Source organism: Perognathus longimembris, chromosome 4 (genome assembly GCF_023159225.1).
Source record: "Perognathus longimembris pacificus isolate PPM17 chromosome 4, ASM2315922v1, whole genome shotgun sequence".
Lineage (NCBI taxonomy): Eukaryota > Metazoa > Chordata > Mammalia > Rodentia > Heteromyidae > Perognathus > Perognathus longimembris.
In genome coordinates this window covers 69,960,083-69,975,504 of record NC_063164.1, presented here as the reverse complement: position 1 = coordinate 69,975,504, position 15,422 = coordinate 69,960,083, and the positions used below count along the sequence as shown (strand labels likewise).

Here is a 15,422-nt window from a genome sequence, read left to right as displayed (position 1 = left end):
CTAAACTTACAACTTGGTTTTTTGTCTCCCTACCTTCTGATGGATCTTTCTTCATAGCTTCCATATCTCTGCTGTAATTGTCTCTTAGGTCCTGTATGGACTTCCTTACTTCATTAATTCGGTTCTGGGTGCTGTCTCTAATCTCTTTCAGCTGAGTAGCTATCTTTTCATCAGACTCTTTTTCTTTTTTTTTTTTTTTTTTTGCCAGTCCTGGGCCTTGGACTCAGGGCCTGAGCACTGTCCCTGGCTTCTTCCCACTCAAGGCTAGCACTCTACCACTTGAGCCACAGTGCCGCTTCTGGCCGTTTTCTGTATATGTGGTGCTGGGGAATCGAACCTAGGGCCTCTTGTATCTGAGGCAGGCACTCTTGCCACTAGGCTATATCCCCAGCCCCAGACTCTTTTTCTTTCTGTTGGAGTTTGTATATCATTCCGTTTGTGGAGGCCATTAACTTACGGATGGATTCATTGCGTTCACAAATTATTCTTTGGTTCGCCTCCTCACGCTCTAGGATACTTGTCTGGAGAGACTCAAGCTTTTCTTTATCATTTTTATCAGCATAGTTGGTAGAGCATTCTGAGGGCTCTCCTCTAGGATTTCAATTGAATGTTCTGTTTTGTGTTTTGTTTTGTTTTTTGAGTGGGTGATGAGATTCCCTGTCTTGCCATACTTTTTGTGTTTCTCCTGCCCATTTGGATTTATAATGCTAGTCTTCTAGCCCCCTTTCGCACTGTTTAGGACCTAAACCAAACCTACCAAGTCCTGTTGTATTATTCTTATAGACACACAATCCTAGACAGGTAAGTTCCCTCTCTTTTTATGCATATAGCAGTAGATTTAGTGTTCCCACAAATTTCCCTTTGAAAGTATAAACCAACCTTGAGCCCTGTATTCAGTAGCTAGATTGTATACCATTACAATCTTCTTCTTATTTTTGGAGGGGGTTGATAAAATTGCTCTAAGAACTCCTTTGACTCACTCAGATTGTCCCCAGATGCCTATTATCATGCGTACTATTAACCTGGGCTCAATGGAATCTGGAGTTCCTGGGCAGTGGTGCTTGTGTGGTTCTCTGAGGATTTGGGTACCCTCAGTGATTGGGGAACCAGTCTATTGCTCCTAAGGGGTTGGCAGCAGCAGCATTCTACCTCAGAAGCAGTGTAGCCTGTGAGACCTCTGGACTGCTGAGGGCAGGCAATTGCCCCAGGCAGGAGCCCCAAATTGGCTGCGGTGAGCCCCAGGTTGTGCCCCCCCCCCCAAACTGGCTGCTGTGGGCCCCAAGCGGGATCCTGGGGCTGCTGAAGGTGTGAGGCGGGCTTTGGCTGGAAAGATGGAGCTTCTTGTGGGGGAAGTTCTGCCCACCTGGGTGGGGCTATCTTCTGGGCAGAGCTGGCTGTGTCACTCACTGGGGTTTACAGGTAGTGGCTGGGTGTGCCCAGTCACTGGTGGACAATGTTTGGCCTGGGAAACCAGTCTGTTGTTGCCTCAGTGCACGGCAGTGATGGCAGCCTGGAGGCAGACCTCTTGTTTTGTTTACCGGTGTTGAGGGGCCACTTGCCCCGGGAGGTTCCTCCCATCTGGGAAAGGATTCCTTCCCTGGAAGGAGCTGGGACTCACTACTCAGCAATTTTGCCCTTTTCGAAGGTGGCCCCTTTGACTGCCTGCCACTGAAATCTGGATACTTGGATCTGCTGTTTCGTTTTTTTTCCTTCCTGGCTTGAATCTCTATATATCTCTATAATGTTGTACCTTACTTGGGCTTTCTCGGTAGAAGTTTCCCTGTGGAAGAAAAACTGGGTTCTTGGAGAGACCTTAGGTAAGGCTCTGCTGCTCCTCTGCCATTTTCTTCCCAATCCAAGTTACTATTTTATGGAAGTTAAATTTCTACATAAAAGAAAATTTATGCAACTTAATATTGAAATGATAGTGAATTACATAGTCATCTCATTTATTTCAGCAATTCTTTGTATACTATATGAAACACTGTACATGACATTTGAAGGGAAGGATTTGGCTGAATAATTCATTTGTCATTTGGAGACTGGAAAGATATAATGGTGAGATGCAAAGGGACAAAGTCTGATAGAGTGGTATATTTGATGAGTGTAAGTGATATCATTACATAAAAAGTATATTGTACATTTTAGAGTGCTACATAAATGCATGCATTAATTTTCACACCTGGAACATGTAAGCAAGTGATAAACCACAAATGAGCATGTCACAGTCCAGAAAAGGCTGTTTTTCAACATGACCCCAAACCACTTAAGCTTTCCAGAATTGATTAGCATGCAAATATACACCCAGACAGTTAAACATTTGGCTACAGGAGTCTGGCTATCAATTGTAGCATTTAAAGGACATTCAAGCTCCCTGAGTTGAGATTGATGGAAATCATATGTGGTTAACTAGGTTGCACAGAGAACTGGCTGAGTGCAGCCAAGTTTCTAGCTTTGATCCCCAAGGGGGCTGTCTAGCTTGGTTCTATGTCTTAGCCACAAACAGTGCTCCCAAACCCAAGAGCCTTAGCACTGGATGCCTTAGCCACAAGGTTAGATAGGGCTGAGTAGTTAATCCATGTAAATCACTAAAGTGGTTGAACAAATCATTCAAATGTTACTCAACAGTGGAGGGAACTAGTAACACATTTTAGAGTAGCCAACATATGACTATGTTATCTGGTGCTGCTTTAATGCTGCTGCTGACAGTTATGAATATGAACACTTCTCTTTTCTCTAGGCGAAGATACCCAGATTCTCAACATTGGATGGGACTTCTTATTCACTGAATCCATTCCATTGAGTGATGCAGAAATTCACAGAAATATTTTTTTATTGAATGCTAATTACCTAAAAGGGGTTCCACCATGTTATTTCACACATGCATACATAGCTTTTAAATCCAACCAGTCCCTTCACTTACTCTCATGTTTTTTCTCTATCCTTACTACTTCCTTCTTATTCAATAGCTTTTAGTAAGTTTTATTTTACTATGTTCCATCACATATGAAATACATTTCAGTATTTCTTTAACCTCTAACAATCTTTCTTCCTCTAATCCCCTTAAATGGTGCATGTATGTATGTATATATACATATATATGTATATATAATACATTATATGTAATATTTGTTTAATTTGGGATATGGGAGTACTAGCAGGAAGGAAGTTAGTATGCTCAAAATATTTTATTTACATGTGTAGAAATGGCACACTAAGGTTGTTGCTTATATAGTCATGTCAAAGAAATCCACTTGTAAAGCCCATTCTAATTTTTAAAGAAATTTATGTAATTCCTAGAACAATAATGTTGTTGGTAGTTGAGGTAACAGAGAGGACTGTTTTCACCAAATGGCCACTCCCTGGATTTTTGGACAATAATTGTTTGCTTCTGTGGTGGATCACATAGTCCTAGTTTTGCTATCAGAAAAAAATGAATAATTTTCATTTTTTCTTAAAATTTTATGTAATCAACCAATGTTCTTCTATGTCTTTTTATCTTTGCAAAGTAGTTCTTTAACCATCTCCACAAGACTGCATTTCAGTCTGACTGAAAAGATATGTTCCACATCATCAATGTTTCTCTGTAAAGCTGTGGTCCTACTTGAACAATAGCTCCCTTCCTCTGTAAAATATCTTGCCTGTATAGTTCTATGAAAACATCACTAAAAAGAAGAGCTATAGGCTTCCTGTATAATTCCACTGTTGGTCTTGCACATCCTACCCTGTTCTGTTGTCTAGTATAAAAACTACCAGGGCATCAGGTTAAGCACCAAATTGAAATTCTGTGTTCAATCTGGTATTGATTTTCAAGTCATATGGTTTCCACACCATTGCTCTCAAATGAAGACCTTATCAACAATCAAAAGATGCATCATTAGAAACTATTTCTATTAGAGAGATGTATGCAGTTGTTACTCATTGATACAACTGTAAGATTGCATACAAATGTACAGAAATGTGAAGAGAATTACTATAGCTTGGATATTTCTCCCCTCTCAAGCTCATGTTTAAATACAATTGTAATGACAGAAAGTTGTCATCATCAAGAAGTGAGTTGGGGGGTTTTCCTCTGCTATTCTTTCCAGTCCTGTTTTTAGTCCTTAACTCAGGCAATTTATCCAACATCTTAGCATCACTTTTGTCCATGGCCTTCAGTGATGCTGATGTAGAAAGCAAATTAAGCACATAATGGCTTTTATTGAACAGGAAACCAATGAGAAAGTAGAAGAAATCAATGTGAAGGCAGAAGATGAGTTCAACATTGAGAAAGGTCATTTAGTGCAGACTCAAAGACAGAACACTATGGAACACTATGAGAAGAATAAAGCAGGGAAAAAATTTGATAACTCAAGCAATGGTGAAGATCCTTAGAGCAAGAGATGACCCTATCGCCCATCTGCTGAACGAAGCAAAACAGAGACTTAGCAAGGTACAAACTCAGAAAGGCACAGACAGATACCTTATGCAGCTAGATGAACTGGTCCAACAGGGCATGTACCAGTTGTTGGAGCCCCAGATTACTGGGTGTTGTGGGAAGCAAAATTTCCCTCTGCTAAAAGCTGTGGTGCAAAAATGATTCCAATGAATAAAACTGAAACAAAAAAAAAAAGTGGCAATGTCCAGAAGGATCAAGAGGCCAATTTATCCCAGGAAGTAGCTGATGGGATTGAAAACCACAATGGGAACTGCAAGGTAAAGGTTTCCAACACTCAGGAAAGTCCACTGGTTCTCAGAGCACAGCTAATGATGCCAGAAGTCCAGGGAGCCTTGTCTGGTTAAAATGCCAGTGGGAAGTGTTTGGAGGAAGCCTCTGAGAGGCATAGGACACTCACTGCTCTACTTTTGAAAAGCCAAGATTCTTCAGTAGCTTCCTCTGCTTAACTGAGGTTGCTCCATATTTACCGACGAATCCCCCTCTGTGTCTAGCGCACTGGCCTAATGGGGGACTCACCGAGTGTGAGCCCCATTCCTGCTTCCTCTGAGCTTCTTAACATGAAGGTGGAATCACAGGGTGCCACGTGGACCTCACTTGAGTTTTCTTCTGTCTCTCTGCTCTTGTGTCTAGCGTAAGGGGTCCCTGAATGTTTTGTCCCCATTCTTTGATGTAACATGCATACAGAATGTGCATCTTTCCCAACTGTAGTAGTAATGTCACCTTTCTCCATCTGTAAATGTGACTTAAAACTTAAGCCATCAATATTCTTTATCTATTAAAACAAAAGCACCATGCATAAAACAGACAAACAAACAAAACCCAAAAACGTGAGTTGGCTTTGTGGGCTCTGTCCTTATAAATAAATTAATGCTACCAGATGTAAATAAGTTCATTATTATGTGAGTAGATTCACTGTGGGACAAATACAATCCTATTTTCTCTCATTCAATCCCTCTCTTTGCCCTTCTGCATTAGACGGTGAGAAAGAAAGCCCTCCAGATTTGCCTGATTCATTCTTGGACTACTCACCTGCCTAAACCATGAGCTAAAATGTTTCTGCTCATTATATTTACTTTGTGATATTGCATTATGGAAGCACAAAATGAATTAAGTGATATTTTTATGTAATGAAACTCTCCACTATCATTTATTAATGTATATAAGCAAATTATTTTAGTGCTTATAATCATGACAACAAAAAATTAATATTAAAGCTGAGTCTTGTTTCACTCCAGTGGTAAATAATGTTGCAAATACATTTAGGAAGCAATGTTTTAACACTGCAAATCATCTTGTTAAGAAATACATCTCCACCACAATTTTGCTTTTTATGCTAGCAAATATATGTTCAAATCTGTAATAATTGATGCTTGTTTAGTTAATTATAACAATTGGTCAATTATAATAATTGTCTCAACTCAATCTGGATATTTTCAACACTGACAACTATATGGTCATAAAAATTTATGACTTTATAAATACATTATATACATATTCTGCTTATAGTATTAGAATTGTTATAAAATTTTCAAATATGGAAATTCAAATTTTAGATATGGAAAGATAGAATCGAAATATGAGTTGTAGAAAAAACAACATGAAATTTAATATGGATTAAAAATGGAGCACATTTCTCTATCTTAAAGATGGATGATCATAGATTTCAAGTTATTAAATTATCTAAATTCCATTGAATACATTTAGGTATATGAAGTAGCTGTTTCATTTTTCAATGCTTTTTTTCAGTATTTCAGAAATTATATTCTTTGGAATTAAAGATTTATGTCTTTCTAAAATAGGTTTAATGAAAATTGAGAGATGTCCAGCTAAAACTGTCATATAAATTTTTTTAAATGAAAACTAAAAACATTTCAGGCTACTTTCCCTTATGTATGCAAAAGAGTTGAATCTCATTTCCCCACGTCTCTCCTTCGGAAGCTTACTTCTACTAAGCCTAGACTAAACCTTAGTAGAACTGTCTCAACCGTTTAATCCTTTAGTGTCCTTGGTAGAAGGCAAGGTGCCTAGAGCTGAAGCCATACACTGAACAGTCAGGACTTGAGGCATGAAGCCGAGCAGGGTACAGAGATAAGAATAGCATACATGGCCTTATGCTTAGTTCCCCTCCCCTATTACTCTTGCTACTAACAGCAACTTTTCCTATTACACCCTTCCTAGTATAGGAAGCTGGCATTTGCCCGCATTGACTATTCATGATTCAAGTATTAGATGTTTGCACTTGGACATAAAGATGTTCCTTAAGCATAGATCCAGCAGAATATCTATTTCACCTACTCGTGTGCCTTTTAAATTGTCAATGGCGTAATGACTGTCAGAATTCCATTTGTAGGCTCTCCACAGCCAATTTTCGTCATGCTGCACTTAAATGATTGAAACTACTCCTTGCTTATTGATTTTTATACCAGATGACATGAAACCCTGTCTCTCACAGAGTTTTGAAAAACCAGACAGTGATGCTGCCACAACCTTTGATTTGATTTGAGGGCCTCATTTCCTGCCTGATTGAACTCGTGTACTTTTATGAAAAATTGTTCAGCTTCATCAGAATGATTCAGTCCTGTGAGGAGCACTGGAATGGGAGGCACAAAACATCTTCCACCCAAAGAAAACAACATCTGACATAGGGAATCCCAGCAAGGAGAAAAAACAAGCTGGATGATACTGACCCAGGTATAGCCTGCAGAAGGGCGGTACTTTGGGGCTTCAAAAATGTCAGGGGGATTATTTGAAATCAACACAAGGAAACTTGCAAAATTTACTTGGTGGTTCTTACTTAATGTTCTAATTATTTCTTTTAAATAATTTTAAATAATTGCCAACATTTTTTAGCTTGGTTACATGCGAGCAGGGTGGGTAATTATATATATATATAATATTTTATATTATATGTTCTATTATATATTAGATGTTTTATTATATACATATTTATAAATAGAAAGCTTATTCACTTAGTTCCTAGCAGCAATATATCTGTACCTCACAGCATTAGGAGAGTTGTACACTAGGTTGTCTCCATAATTCCTTCTAATTCCATTAGTGGTAATCTATCCTATGTGCAGAAACATCAATAGAAAACCTTTCTGAGAATTAGAAATATCCTGCAGGGAATGGATTGATAATAAACCCAAATATCTAATGATCTTCCAAGTTAGGAGTAATCAGTGTCTAGTTCCAGATGAAGTAGAGGTAAAATGAGCCACAGTGAGTTCAGATTATCGAGTCATTGACTGGAATCAAAACTATGGTTGTAATCCTGTTCTAGAGAACAGCAATTTCTCAAGCCCTCTGTGTCTGTTCTCTTTGTATAAGAAAGAGATGTGCTATTAAAATAATGGAGGATCCTCTTTTCTCTGATCTGATAGTTCTTTTCATTAGCAAATCTGGTACAAAAATCTCTTCCCTGGGCTGGGGATATGGCCTAGGGTTAAGAGTGCTTGCCTTGGGCTGGGGATATGGCCTAGTGGCAAGAGTGCTTGTCTCGTATACATGAGGCCCTGGGTTCAATTCCCCAGCACCACATATACAGAAAATGGCCAGAAGTGGCGCTGTGGCTCCAGTGGCAGAGTGCTAGCCTTGAGCAAGAAGAAGCCAGGGACAGTGCTCAGGCCCTGAGTCCAAGGCCCAGGACTGGCAAAAAAAAAAAAAAAAAAAAAAAAAAAAGAGTGCTTGCCTCGTGTGCATGAGGTCCTGGGTTTGATTCCCCAGCACCACATATCCAGAAGTGACGCTGTGGCTCAAGTGGCAGAGTGCTAGCCTTGAGCAAAAGAAGCCAGGGACAGTGATCAGGCCCTGAGTCCAAGGCCCATGACTGGCCAAAAAATAAAAAAATCTCTTCCCTGCCATCTCCACTGTAGCACCCAGAGAAGCTAAATTCTCCCTTTTCCTTAGTCACTTCTTCCTTTGCATGCATTTCTGTTTCCTATAACCAAGACACCCTTCAACGATATTTCTGTTCCTCTTTTTATGCCCAAATGCATACTAAGCATAGAAATCCAGGATGCCAACAAGGAAGCCCAAACTAAGGAGAAGTATGCATCTCAGTGTTTCAGCCACCCGGGGAAATTTGGAAAGTGTGCCCTGGCATGTGCTACCTATCTTCCTGAATTATATTCTCTACATCTGAACTCACTTTGCAATGAAGTAAGTAGTGCTCCATCCCCAAGATATTTCAAGACCTGACACTTTTATGTGAATTTACTTGGAAGTAAGATCTTGAAGATGTAATCAACTTATAGATCTTGAGGGGAGATCGCAGATGTAAGATGGACTATAAATTCCATGACTAGTGTTCTTATAAGAGGAAGAAGAGGAAGATTTGAACCACATGGAATCAGGGAGAAATAAACTATATGAAGATAAAAGCAGAGATTGGAAGGCAGTCACAGGTAAAGCACTGCCAAACATTGCAGTCAGATTTGAAGAGAGAAGAATCATGGAATGAGCCCTTACTCCCTGAGTCTTCTTGGAGCACATCTTAGCACCTTCATTTAAACTCTTGCCTCATAAGCTGTGAGAGAATAAATTGTTACTGTTTTAGTTCATTAAGGACATGATTATTTACTGGGAAAGTCCTAAGAGCCTGGTGCTTGGATGCTGCAGGACAGAGTCTGTTAAAAAAAAGAGAGAGAGAGAGAGAGAGCTACACTTTAAGGAATAAAAGCCTATCACTGAAATGTCCTGGAAATCAGGTTTGGAACATAAGCAAGGCTTCCCTGGAAGGTTATTTCACTTGTCATGAAATCCCTATTCTAGAATATAACATAGGATTAGGAGAACTGCCAATGTGGTGAAGAAACATTTATTTCTCCAAGAGCCCTTTTAGTTATCTGAATTTTTATTTGAAGAAAATGAAGACAAGAAGTGAGAAGTCAGTCTGTCAGTAATCAAAGCATTATGAAGAATCTTACTTGTTTATAAATATTTGAGTTAAATGGATGTTTGGAAACCAGTGGAAAGTTTATGCTCATTATTGAATATGGGACATTAGGTGTGGGAGGAAGGAGGTTGTCACTTTATTGGTGAAAGCTATAGGTGCTACCTGTTCTACAGTTCTACAGGGTCAAGCTCTCTCCCTTTCAGAATATCCTCTCACCCTGTTGAGATATGCTGTCCTAGTGGGTCTCAGGGAAGCTCGGGAGCATACTGACACTTCCTTCAGCAGCCTTTGAGATCTGCACACTTGTCTCTTAGTGATGGGGGAATTAACTACCTTCCTTCTGCACTTTAACTTTGCACACACTGGTCAGACACAATGTCCTGCAACTTATACCCATCCTGCTTCCTCCTCCCTTTTTTTGGCTGGGAAAAGAATCTAGCAAATTCAACAACTAACTCATCACAAGAAAAGGAGAAGGAAATACGTCTTACTTTAAAATTTTTCTTTCTTAGAGATTTTACTATGTCAGAACTGTAATTGATGAAAGAAATGTCAGTTTATATGATTTATTTAACAAATTTATTATTTTCTTACTTAACCCTTTTTACATAAAATGAACCTCAATGTTGGAACTATGTTGTAGGGGATGGCTATGCCTTTAAGAGGGGATGGCTGGCTCTAGCCCGTCCCACCTCCTTCCGGCTTCAACCCGAAGAGAAGCCAGGCCAGCCCCCTCCTCTCAGCGATGAGCACGTGTGCCACCATGGCGGCCGGAGACCCCAGAGGCCCGGTCCATTGGGGGCTGTGGTCTCCGCCTATAGGGGAAGTTCCATGACATCACTTTGATGGACAGTTCACTAGCCAATCGTTAATACCCCATCAGTCCCTCCTCTTCCTGCCGCCATTACTGTTATATAAACCCCTCCCTTAAATAAAATCCTTTGGAAGCCGGTAGACCATTGGACAGCTCCCCCCAGGATTTCCGTGTGAGTGTCGTCTCTTAAACGTAAGAGAGGCTGGGGACATGTGGGGATTTTCGGCAGCCCTACCTCAGCTCAGCTTAGCCCAACAGGGACACGCTCCTCCCCTCCCGCTGGTGGGAGCAGTGCGCAGAGCCAACTGTCCCTCACAATTAAAAGCTTGATGTCTCCCCAGGGGAGATGTGGAGATTAAGCCCGACACTATGTAATTATTTAGTTTGAATGATGATGGTGTATTGGATTTTAAAAAGTGGTAAACTGGGCGTGACTAATATTAGCAACTCAGGAGGCTGAGAACTTTGAATCACAATTCAAAGAGACTCTTACCTCCAGTTAACTAACAAAATGCCTTAAGGCCGAAGTGGTAAAGTGCTAGCCTTGAGCAAAAAAGTCTCCAAGACAGTACCCAGGCCCAGAGTTCTTGCCACAGTACCAGCACAAAAAAGAAAAGTAAAAAACTGGTCAATTTTATAGATTAGAATTAATATTCATTATGTGTATAGTAGATATGTAATACAAAATGTGCTCATACAAAAATATGCTAGTTAAATTCTAATAGAAGAAATAAAATTGTAAAACCTAGTCTTAACGTAAAAAAAATTTCCAGTTAGTGAGATGAGCCAATAAAGTTAAAATCTATTCCTACTATCAAACTATTTCTTAGGAACAGGTAAGGAAAGACTGTGATTTGATTTCATCAGTTAATACATTATTCTCCAGTGATTGCCACTAATTTAAAATCTATATCATGCTTTTAAGAAGCAAATGTTATTAATGATGATAATTATGTAGAATAGTTTTTCATTGTAATGGTAATTTTTAGTGTTGAAATAAATAATAAGATAAAGAAAAGTCCAAGACAATTTCTAACTCTTTGAAACATCGTTTAGCTCAATTACTTTCTCTTTCGATAAAAAAGAGAAAATGATCACTTGGAATTAATGAAAGCTAGCTGTACATGGTCATAGGTAAAGACCCCCTGCATTTTCAGATTAACTTTCTAAGTTTTCAGTTTCCTGCCAACAATTATAGTCTAAAAGAATGACGTAGTTCTTATTAATCTCTAACTATATATGATTTACAAACTCAACTTTATCACATAGGTATATTTGTGTGTGCATATGTGGGTATTTATTATGCATGTATATGTCCATGAATATGTGTGTGTACGATGTATTATTTGAAGTTCCAGGTATCAATTCCAAGGTTTGGATATATTTTACACAGATACGATGTAACTACTATATTTCAGTTATATGCTAGACAAAATCAATATTTTTCTGATAAATATGTTTTATTACATTATGTAGCTCTAGGAATAAATGGTTTCACATTAATGACCCAAAGCTATTTTACACTAAGTAGCACATTGCTATAGCTGCTTTAGTCAAATACAGGAATGAGACTGAAAATGCAATATCCTTAATCATTCCCCATTCAAATGCTAGAAAGTCTCTTCAGGAAATCAAGGGAAACAAAGAAGGTATCTACAAAGAATGGAGAACATATTTGGAGAGCTTATGTAAATATTACTTATGGACAAGAAAAAGTCATACAAAAATGCCATGATTTTTCTAGAAAACCTAGGCCTAACTTTTTTGGTGTGTAAAGGAGTTTTCTTCTAGATCTGTTACCATCTAGAATTATTTTGAGTTAATATGCTATAGCAGAGCCAGTCCAGTGTATATGAAGCTGTAATAGTATGTGAACACTTAGTTTATTCATTCAGCCTCCTGAAAGGGCCTCTTCACACTAGGATAAGGTACTGTTGATGTTTAAAAGGAAAGTACTACTTTGAATTGTGCCTAGAAATATAGATGACCACAGAAAAGCTAAATGGAAAATATATACTCTCTCAAAATACACCTTAGTCTATAGTATTGGAATTTCCTAATTTTCTTAGTCAAAATTTCTATCACTTTGACCAAATATATGAGAAAGCAAAGATTTGAAAATCTATAGTAGGAAAAAAGAACCCAGATAGAAACAAACACAAAGAGGGCATGAAGACCTTAAGCAGTGCATAATAAACTGGGAGGACATAAAATAATGCATAAACAACAGCCATGGAACTGTAATACATTCTGGCAAAGAGGTATGGAGATCATGGGAGGAAAAATATTAACCTTGTTAATTATCCCCAGAAAAGTGGCTTATATTTGACTCAAATAAGGAGATGGAAGGGAAAGGAATGGAGACAAAGGCATTCAAAGTCAAGGAAATCAGTGAAATTATAACATAACTCCAGATTGTAATTTCTCAGTACTCCCTTTGTGTTCGGGGATGCTCTAAAAAATTTCTTGTAGGTATATCTACTCAGTGTTTTATAGTGAAACAAAGTGAATCAATACAAGAAAATGTTTAGAACATCCCCTGGCCCAAAGGAAGTACAGAAAAATTACAACCTAAGCCTAGAACAAAGAGACAAAGGAGCCTGGTCTCCCTGATATGTGGGTGTTAGAAATAATTAAGAAGAGACAAGACAAAAAACGAAGGACCCAAGGTACCAATTCACAGGGAGACCAAAAAAAGTCAGTCTTGGAAGAAAGGCACCAAAAAGTAAAACACAAACACTAATTCATAAGTACATAAATTAATACACAGGCAGTAAAGAACTTCAAAGATAAGGAAGCAAAGACTTCTTAGTAATTAGTCTTAGAGAATTTAAAGGACCCTATACCCTTTACCTCACACAAGGTGTATACACGGGGCACATCTAAAAGAAGTTAGGAGGAGGGCACAGAATTAATGGAAATTGGGGGGCGGGGGAAATGGAGTAGAAAATGCCCAATGGCTGTAATGGACACTGATGAGAACAAGGTAAGCAACTCAGGGGGAGCAGGGAGGAGGGAAGAAATTAGAGTAAAAGAAGGAACCGATTACACTAAGCAAAAGAAATGTATATGTATGTATCACCCAATCTGGAAGGAATGGTTTTATGGTTAATAATCATAGAGGTCACAAACATTGTAGACTACATTGACAATGTACCTCAAGGATAAGATTTTTTTTTGAAAAAAATATGAAAAAAGCAAGGGGGTGGGTTGAGAGGTTGGGGTGGAAAGGAGGGAGAAAACGAGGAAAGCGGTAACATGTATGACAAGAAACATATATATTCACTACCTTAAGTATGTAACTATAACCCCTCTGTACATCATCTTGACAATAAAATAAAAGTAAATTAAAATTAGAGTACGTAAACTTAAATTTTATGAAAAGGCCAACTCATATGCCAAGGGTGATGTTAACATAGCTAGGATTCTAGCACCCTCATAGCCCAATGTCCTAATGTACATGTGGATAGAGAGGGTGGTTTAATGTGGCTAAAGCATAGTTTATATGAAAATAGCAAAGGCAGAAATAGCCCTAAGGGCAGTTCATTCCTATCTTCTAGGACTATGCTTACAAGTAGAGATAATCCCAACAGAGAAGCTTTGAGAAACAGCCATTGTTTGGTGCTCTGCAATAACAAAAGCCAGAAAATAGGAAGGAAGTAGCAAGAAACATCCATCACTTGCCATATGTTGGTCTAATTACACATACAGATGAATAATTCCCAACCACTTTAAAGCTGTAACACTGGATTTTGTTCTTCTGTGACATTTTTATTCTCAAGCCAGCCTTCCTCAAGTGTTATATGACATGTATTTATTTTCAATACAGATGTTGTATTGAGGATTTTATGACATTGCTTAACATACTAGGAGATAGCTGAGGTGTGACAATTACCAGAAGGGCTGGTGCAGTGGTTTTATGGCTCCACTTGTAGCATACACACACACACACACACACACACACACACACACACACACACAGTTTCCTATACCTGGAGGGATTTTTCTTTCTGTCAAAAAAGAGCAGAGGCAGCTAGTGGAGGCACACTTGCCCTCAGTTGGTGCTAGTGTCACTAGGCATTCATGCAGCTCAATTAGTCATTGTCTCCCTTAGGAAATTGCAGCTGGCCACTCAGGAGGGTACCAAAACTAATGGCTGGTACTCAGGTCATAGGCAACAAATTTGTCCTACATGTTTCATGTGGAAAACTGAAAACTGAGAAAAGATCCCAGCAAGTAGAGATTTTAATCAGTGGACTATGAAGGCTCAAGTGTCATCTGAGATCCCTGGATTGATAGAGCCTCACACTGACCTCACAGTGACCCTTCGGATGCATTTGCACATGTATCATTTGCTTATATTCCATGCCTATTAGTAGATCAGTAGACATTTACTTGGGTCCTTTTGTTAGATATATGGAAGATAAGCATTTGTAAAATGGATAGTTATCTTTAAGACTGATTCTTTTTTGGAGTTTAATTTGGAAGAAGTAAAGGAAAAGAAAGAGAGGGATGTAAAGGAGGAAGAGGGGGGAAGAGGAGGAGGAAGAGAATAGACAAATGGGTCAGCATAAAGTCCCTGTATTATAAACACTGAGGTTCATCTGGCCACTAGTCAGTCACTTACCTGTTCCTAAGGCCCTAGATGGGACCCAGGTAGAGTAGAGCCTAGTCCCTGGAAAATATTAGAAGAAAACACATGCTAACTCTATTGCTTTGTTTTTGGATGTTCCTTATGTCTTTATCTTCATCTATGGGGGTCTTTGTGTTGCTGAATTAAAGGAAAAAAAGGGTGGTAAAGATATAGTTCAGTGTAGAGTGGCTGCCTAGCAAGTAGAAGGCCCTAAGTTCAAATAACAGTATTATCTAAAATAAAATATTTGAAAAAGAGAAAAACACCTTCTTGCTACTAAAAGATAGGACAAGTATTTTCATTTGATACTCATAGAAAAGCCATCATGAGTGAAAGACTGCATCAAAAATCAGGGAAAATGGAACCTTTCATATAATTCTATATTTTCTATAATTTCTCATATTCCCTTTTTACACTTTCAGAACTAATTCAGAAGGCATCACACTGTTTTTTCAGGGTTTGCTGGTCTGTCTGTTATGGTTTGGGGGTTGTTGGTTAAATAGCAGAAAAAAAAATGAGACTATTAAATAAATACACATTGGAGCTCTATTATTTTCTACTTACCAGAAATGAGAGTCTTCATTCTATTTTCTGCAAATATAGCATCCTTCATATAGTGGTTGGACCAGCACAAGGTTGC

The 15,422-nt window shown here is 38.6% G+C and overlaps 1 pseudogene; it reads left to right on the top strand.

Moving 5' to 3' along the window:
- Positions 1-4,147: 4,147 nt before the first annotated feature.
- LOC125350878 lies at positions 4,148-4,884 on the top strand (annotated as a pseudogene).
- Positions 4,885-15,422: the final 10,538 nt, after the last annotated feature.